General features: G+C 40.9%; 1 long non-coding RNA gene across 1 annotated transcript in view; it reads left to right on the plus strand.

The window, feature by feature from the left end:
* LOC138297416 (uncharacterized) overlaps positions 1-6,510 on the plus strand; it is a 32,983-nt gene extending 26,473 nt beyond the window's left edge. The window contains exon 4 of the long non-coding RNA XR_011204091.1: positions 5,556-6,510. This is a non-coding gene — a long non-coding RNA (uncharacterized lncRNA). The remainder of the gene's footprint in view (positions 1-5,555) is intronic.
* Positions 6,511-6,942: the final 432 nt, after the last annotated feature.

Genomic DNA, 6,942 nt, shown 5'->3' on the forward strand with positions numbered 1-6,942 from the left:
CCTCTGGTAGCTTGGCACTGAGCAGTCAGGCTTAACTTAGAAGGCAATGTGTAAAGTATTTGTGCAATAAATCATACAATAACACAATATAGCACCACAAAAATACACCACACAGTATTTAGAAAAATATATAATATTTATCTGGGTATTTGCAGGTCAAAACGATCAAAGATGCAGTAAGAAATTTTAGAGATATCACTGAAAAGTGATATGAAGTGCCTTAAGTCTTTAAAAAGCAAATAAAGTCTCTTTCAAGCACAAAGTACCTGGTTTGGAGTGAAAAATCTCCGCAAAGGGCCCCAGAGGAGGAGATGCGTGGAAAAATGGTGTGTGCGACGGTTTCGCCCCTTCACACACGGACTTGCGTCGTTATTTTTCATGCGGGGAAGACGTGTGTCGATTTCCGGTGCACGGACAGGTCTCCTCTGTGGGTCGCGGGGTTTTCAGACGCCCCGGGGTCTGTGCGTGGAATCCTGGGCTTGTTGTCCGGCTGCGTGTCGTTACGGTGGGCTGTGCGTGGAATTTTCTTCCTCACGGCAGGCGCTGCATCGATTTCCTCTCTGGTAGTCGGGCGGCATTGTCCAGGCGGGCCGTGCGTCGAAGTTCCGGTCGCACCGCAGGCGTCATGTTGATCTTTTCCTTGCGGGGTCGAGCGGCGTCTTTCCGGATCGGCGTGCGGTGAATTTTTCACTGCGGATCAAGCTGTGTGTCAAATTTTTCGCCGCACAAGGAGTCCAGTTGAAAGAAAGAAGTCTTTTTGGTCCTGAGACTTCAGGGAACAGGAGGCAAGCTCTATCCAAGCCCTTGGAGAGCACTTCTGCAGCAAGGAAAGAGTTCAGCAAGGCAGCAGGCCAACAGCAAGGCAGCAATCCTCTGTAGAAAGCAGTCAGGTGAGTCCTTTGAGCAGCCAGGCAGTTCTTCTTGGCAGAATGCAGGTTCTGGTTCAGGTTTCTTCTCCAGCAAGTGTCTGAGGTGGTAGGGCAGAGGCCCTGTTTTATACCCAAATGTGCCTTTGAAGTGGGGGAGACTTCAAAGAGTGGCTTAGAAGTGCACCAGGTCCCCTTTCAGTTCAATCCTGTCTGCCATGGTCCCAGTAGGGGGTGTGGCAGTCCTTTGTGTCAGAGCAGGCCCTCCCCCCTCCCAGCCCAGGAAGACCCATTCAAAATGCAGATGTATGCAAGTGAGGCTGAGTACCCTGTGTTTGGGGTGTGTCTGAGTGAATGCACAATAGCTGTCAACTAAACCTAGACAGACGTAGATTGTAAGGCACAGAAAGATTTAAGTGCAAAGAAATGCTCACTTTCTAAAAGTGGCATTTCTAGAATAGTAATATTAAATCCAACTTCACCAGTCAGCAGGATTTTGTATTACCATTCTGGCCATACTAAATATGACCTTCCTACTCCTTTCAGATCAGCAGCTACCACTTCAGTAATGTATGAGGGCACCCCCAATGTTAGCCTATGAAGGGAGCAGGCCTCACAGTAGTGTAAAAACGAATTTAGGGGTTTTACACTACCAGGACATGTAAACTACATAGGTACATGTCCTGCCTTTTACCCACACAGCACCCTGCTCTAGGGGTTACCTAGGGCACACATTAGGGGTGACTTATATGTAGAATAATGGGAGTATTAGGCTTGGCAAGTACTTTTAAATGCCAAGTCGAAGTGACAGTAAAACTGCACACACAGGCCTTGCAATGGCAGGCCTGAGACAAAGTAAAGGGGCTACTAAAGTGGGTGGCACAACCAGTGCTGCAGGCCCACTAGTAGCATTTAATCTACAGGCCCTGGGCACATACAGTGCACCTTACTAGGGACATATATAGGTAAATTAAATGGGTATGATCCAATGTTACCATGTTTAAAGGGAGAGAGCATAAGCACTTTAGCACTGGTTAGCAGTGGTAAAGTACGCAGAGTCTAAAAGCCAGCAAAAACAGAGTCCAAAAAGTGGAGGGAGGCAGGCAAAAAGTTAGGGGTGACCACCCTACGGCTGTCAGGTCTAACAGACTTTATTGAGATGTCTGTGTGGAAAGGGTTGAGATATGTCCTGTTGACTGTATGCATCTTCTTGCGTTGAATTAAAGCTTACCGGATCAGAAAAAATGACAGTCTCTCTGTAGTAAAACTGTTGTTAGGATAACTGATACCCAGGTTTATTTTTCTGACTTCTCTGGAATCAGATTGAGGAACTCATTTTAATAATGAGGTCCTGAGATTGTTGTACGCAGCACTGCAGGTGGAATAGAGACTACATCGAAGGTATAGACCTGAGGCTTCAGGTCTTGTCCAACAGGTTAATTGTGCATTGAAATCCAGACTGGTGAAAGTGTGTGCTTCAACATCTTTGAAATGGCCTGATGCCTTGCCACCTATGTTGATGAGTCTTTGCAGTGTACCTAATCAGAAGACAGAACTGTCCACCCATGAGATCTTCATGGTCAGAGCTATGAGACTGCCCGCTATACCTGTAAATGTGCTTGTGAACATTACAGATTATATGATCCTTGAATACTGCAAAGAGATCGTTAATGTGCTACAGTCTGTGTCTCATCAGGTTGGAGCAGCCGCAGCCCCTCTGCATCAAGAACAGTGCCATTGCCTCAGTCCCAATGACTGGGTCCTGATGTTGAAACATGTAAGAAAGACATGTTTGGAGCTTCGTTCTTGTGGGCCACTCCAAGTCATCTTAGTGACAGTGACAGCTGTTAAGTGTGGAGGTCTCCCTAGCTGCATACATGCTTACCTTACTTGCAGAGTTGAGTGTCCCTTTGATGTGACAACACCTGTTCCTGAAGTACCAGTGTTGACAGAGTGACAACGGGAACAAATTAGTGAAGCTGTTGGGGATCAAACAGAGCCTGACACAGCACGTGCTCATTCAAAGGGAGGTCTGAAGAGATCCATAGCTGAAGCTGAGGCGAAAGAGTCTCGTGATGACCAGTAAAATTCAAATTCAGACCCTGACAAAGGACCCTGTGCTGTGAGGAAGCAAGTGGAGACTGGAGACCGTTGGCCCAGAAGACAAGAAAGAGAGAAACCAAACTTTCCCAAGGTGCCTGTGCTTCAGACAACCCGAGAGGACACTGAGAACTCTGATCTAAGTGAAAGTGATTATCAAGGATTTGCATTGAGAAGGTCTAAAATAAGTAGAGTGTGCCCTATCAGAGTTTGGGGATTACGCTGCAGATCCAACTGAAACTCCTTGAACTGAATATTGTGCTTGAATTCCATTTTGAGTTTTCTGTGCTGTTGGATACATTGAGACATTTAATTCTGGATGTGATTATGAGTGACTTTGTATTGTGTCTGATTTAGAGACTTTGCATTGACTTTGTTGGGGTATTAAGAAGTGTACTGAGGCTTGCATCTGCGGAAGAGGAGAGGATTGTCCTTTAGAAGAAAAGTAGTAGGGCTAAGGAAAGCTCAAGAAGACCTTGTAAATAAATCTGTTGCTATTCATCTCTTGGACTTTGTTTTGCTGCTTTGCACAGGTGAAACTTGATGGCTGCTGCTACATTCTACCATAATGATCTGATTTTGGGAAAGGCATGGAAACCAATCAAACGTGTAGGTGCAAATACATATTAGGTGCTGTGGCAAATAATTTATTGTCTGGTTTTCCTACACAAAGGCTGAGTCCTAGAGATAGTGGCTTATATAGATTAGATGATAAGGCTTTAAACATAGTTGATTCTAGAGGAGATTATTCTGCAAATGTATATTTTAGACTGCTTTATGAGTACATTGATGCTATTGACGCAAGGGATTGTTATGTCTATACGCAATTATCTGCTTTCTTTTCAGAAAGCATCACTTACCTTAACATTCCTTTGACCTATGGAGTTTCTTGCTGCTTTTTATTGAACAAATTTTAGAGACTAGATACTTACCAATATTATTTTTTGAATTATAATTTAGTTCTTTCAGAGGTTCCTATGTTCAAACATTTGAATAAGAATCCTTACTTTAAAGGTGCAGAAATATCAGGCAAGTATTCTTATCTCTTAAGCCACTAGACACTGCATATGCACACAGACATAATTTGACTTGTTCAATGACCGATGCAGAGAAGAAATTTCTGAATCTAGTGGAAGACAGTAGGAGCGATTTAAAGTCTAAATCTGAGGAAGACCATAAGAAACAACACAGATGGAATAGAGAAGAAATTGAACATCAAGTGAAGGAAAACCAACCAGCGTTAGCTCTAGATTGGCAGCAAAAGAGAAAGTTAGGCATGCACATTTATCAGAGTTATTTGGACCTGTTATTTATAGGGAAGAGTGAATGTGAACACACCTTTGATGTTAAAGGAAATAATTAATTATTTTTAGATGGGAAAGATCCTGTGATTCGTGGAGTATACTTTATTATTCACAGTATGCTCACTTTAAATTCCCTAGGGGATGGCGTGGTACGTTCTATTTCAGCATATTCTTCCTGAATATTTACCATGCGCAACATTTCAATAATCCTGTATGGGAAACGAAGCCTATACTAGAAGAGGTGTTAGTGCTGGAGAAGTGCTTGGAGATATTTTTGGTGCATTGATTCCATCTGTAAGTGTGATTCCGAATGATTTGAAGACTAGAAAGCTGTCTACAATAAAGGATAAATTGGCAACTAGTACAGCAAATTCCTGGTTGCTTGTGTATACAGAGATGGTAGCAATAAGATCTATGGTTTTGCAGAACAGACTTACGTTAGACCTTCTTCTTGCAAAAGAGGCAGAGTCTGCCAAATGTTCAAAGTTTAGAAATGCTGTATTTACATCCCAGACAAAAATAGGAATTTGGAGCAATACATTCAGAACATTTCTGGTTTGGCAAAGGATTTGAAGGAGTTGGAAGCAACAAGTGCATAGGAGGCTATTGGAAACAGATTTGCTGATCCAGGCAGGTGGTTTAGAAACTTGGGAAGTGAAGTTGTTGGTTTGTTCTGAAGCCATTGTTGGCTATTGCCATTTTTGTAATAGTTATAGTTGGTGGCTTAAGAATCTATCGGAGGATTTGAACAGCAAAGAAGAGAAACAGAGCTGATGTTGAGCTGGAGGAGAATAGAGTGTAAATATTATGATAACATGAAGCCTCTAGAGGAGTCTAGGTAGAAACGGATAAAGTACAAGGTTCTAGTCGGTCTCACTGAAGGAATTTATCATGATGACTTAATTTGTCATCAGCGGGGGATTAAGAACGCATAACTTTGGTTGTACCATCATGTGTTATAGGAGCGACATAATCATGTAATCGAAAATACATATATTGTGTGATTTAACATTACTAATGTAAAGTGTAACATTTAGATTGCATTACTGAAGGTGCTGCACAGTAGAAAAGTAATCATTTGTGTGTGTGTATGTGTGATCTAACAAGTTGTGTTTTAATACATGTGCACATTTATACTTGTGCATTCTGAGCATAGTGTTATGGTGTAACTGCATATAATCAACTCTCATTCATAACTTTTGTTTTGTTTATAATTGTAAGATGAACTTATAAACAGGCATTTTGAATGCACATTTGCTTACATTGCAATATTCTTTATTCGCAGGTGCATTCGTACGAGTCTACAATTAATGAAAGTCATATTGCATATTTGAGATAAGTGAAGTATGGGAGGATACTTTAGCAAGGACAAGGAGTGTTAAGAAACTGAGAAGAAAAGTCTACTGTTTGTGTACCAAGCTCTTAGAGACTCTCAAGGTTGTCCTGATGTTTGACTTTTGGTATAAGGACTTGATGGGAGTTGCCAACTTCAACTGTGCAAAGAAGATGGAAAACACCTTGTATGGATGACGTAGGCTTCTCAAAGGTTCTATAGGTTTAATTGGTATTCACTTAGACAAAGGAAGATTCTCTTTAGCCTCTGACAAGAGCAGGGTCCCCCTAAGACTTGCAGAGTTATTGACCTCCTACTCTCTATCCATTTGTGTAGCTTTATGCTACACAACACCTCTCAATATCAGAACTTCTACAGAGGTTTCTGTTATGCTGACACTTTCCTATATTTCCCTGAAACTTAACTAGGATTTCCATTTAGATTATTTTAGGGTACTTAGATTAACTAGGTTCTCCAATGATTAGACAAGAGGACTGCAATTTGTATACTGATCATCATTTATTTTTCATTAGCTTTTGTATTGCTGCAACCAAAATTCTTATATGCTTGTATAATTTAACCTTCATTCAACGCTTTACTTCACCTTTGGTGATTTTGTAGTTGTATAGCATGTTTTTTGGGATTCATTTACATAAGTCTGGCCTTAATTTATAATAAACTTTTGAACTTTATCTTCTGTATCCATGATTTAATGTGTGACCAAATGGGTTACACTGTTAATTAATTTGAAGTGTTTTAACTCCCTTTTACACTTCGAGACTCCTTAAAAGGTCTTTCGGAAGAAAAGAAGCAAGAATATGGGCCTAAACGTCAACACCTTTACACCACTTCTAATAATTATACACTGTCGGAGGTAAACATTTCCTGAGAATAGTGTAATTTGCGATAATTCATGGCAAACATTTACTATAAATGCAACTGAATAACAAAACACAAGTGCCTCTTGTTTAAATACATTCTCACCTCAAAAACTGATGTAAGGCTGCATTTTCCACTAAAATAGAGGATTCACATTTTTTACTTACTTTCGCATAATTTTCTTGTAATTTTGCATAACAATACAATTGAAATTATACGAATTGCTCACGCCCCTAGTACTAAACAGGTGGTCGCTGACTACAAGAGCTTCAGGGTTGTTCTATAATTCCGTAGTCCCTGCACACGTAAGATACGATACTATATAGTGCCTGAGGTCACTTGCGAATGCTGGACAGAGTAGATAGCAATGTACAGAAATGACAACGATGTAATTCAGTGTTTCTTTTTTAATTATCTTTACAAGTGACAGAATTTTATAATGAGACTTCATGAAAAGTGA

Source organism: Pleurodeles waltl, chromosome 5, assembly GCF_031143425.1.
Source record: "Pleurodeles waltl isolate 20211129_DDA chromosome 5, aPleWal1.hap1.20221129, whole genome shotgun sequence".
NCBI lineage: Eukaryota > Metazoa > Chordata > Amphibia > Caudata > Salamandridae > Pleurodeles > Pleurodeles waltl.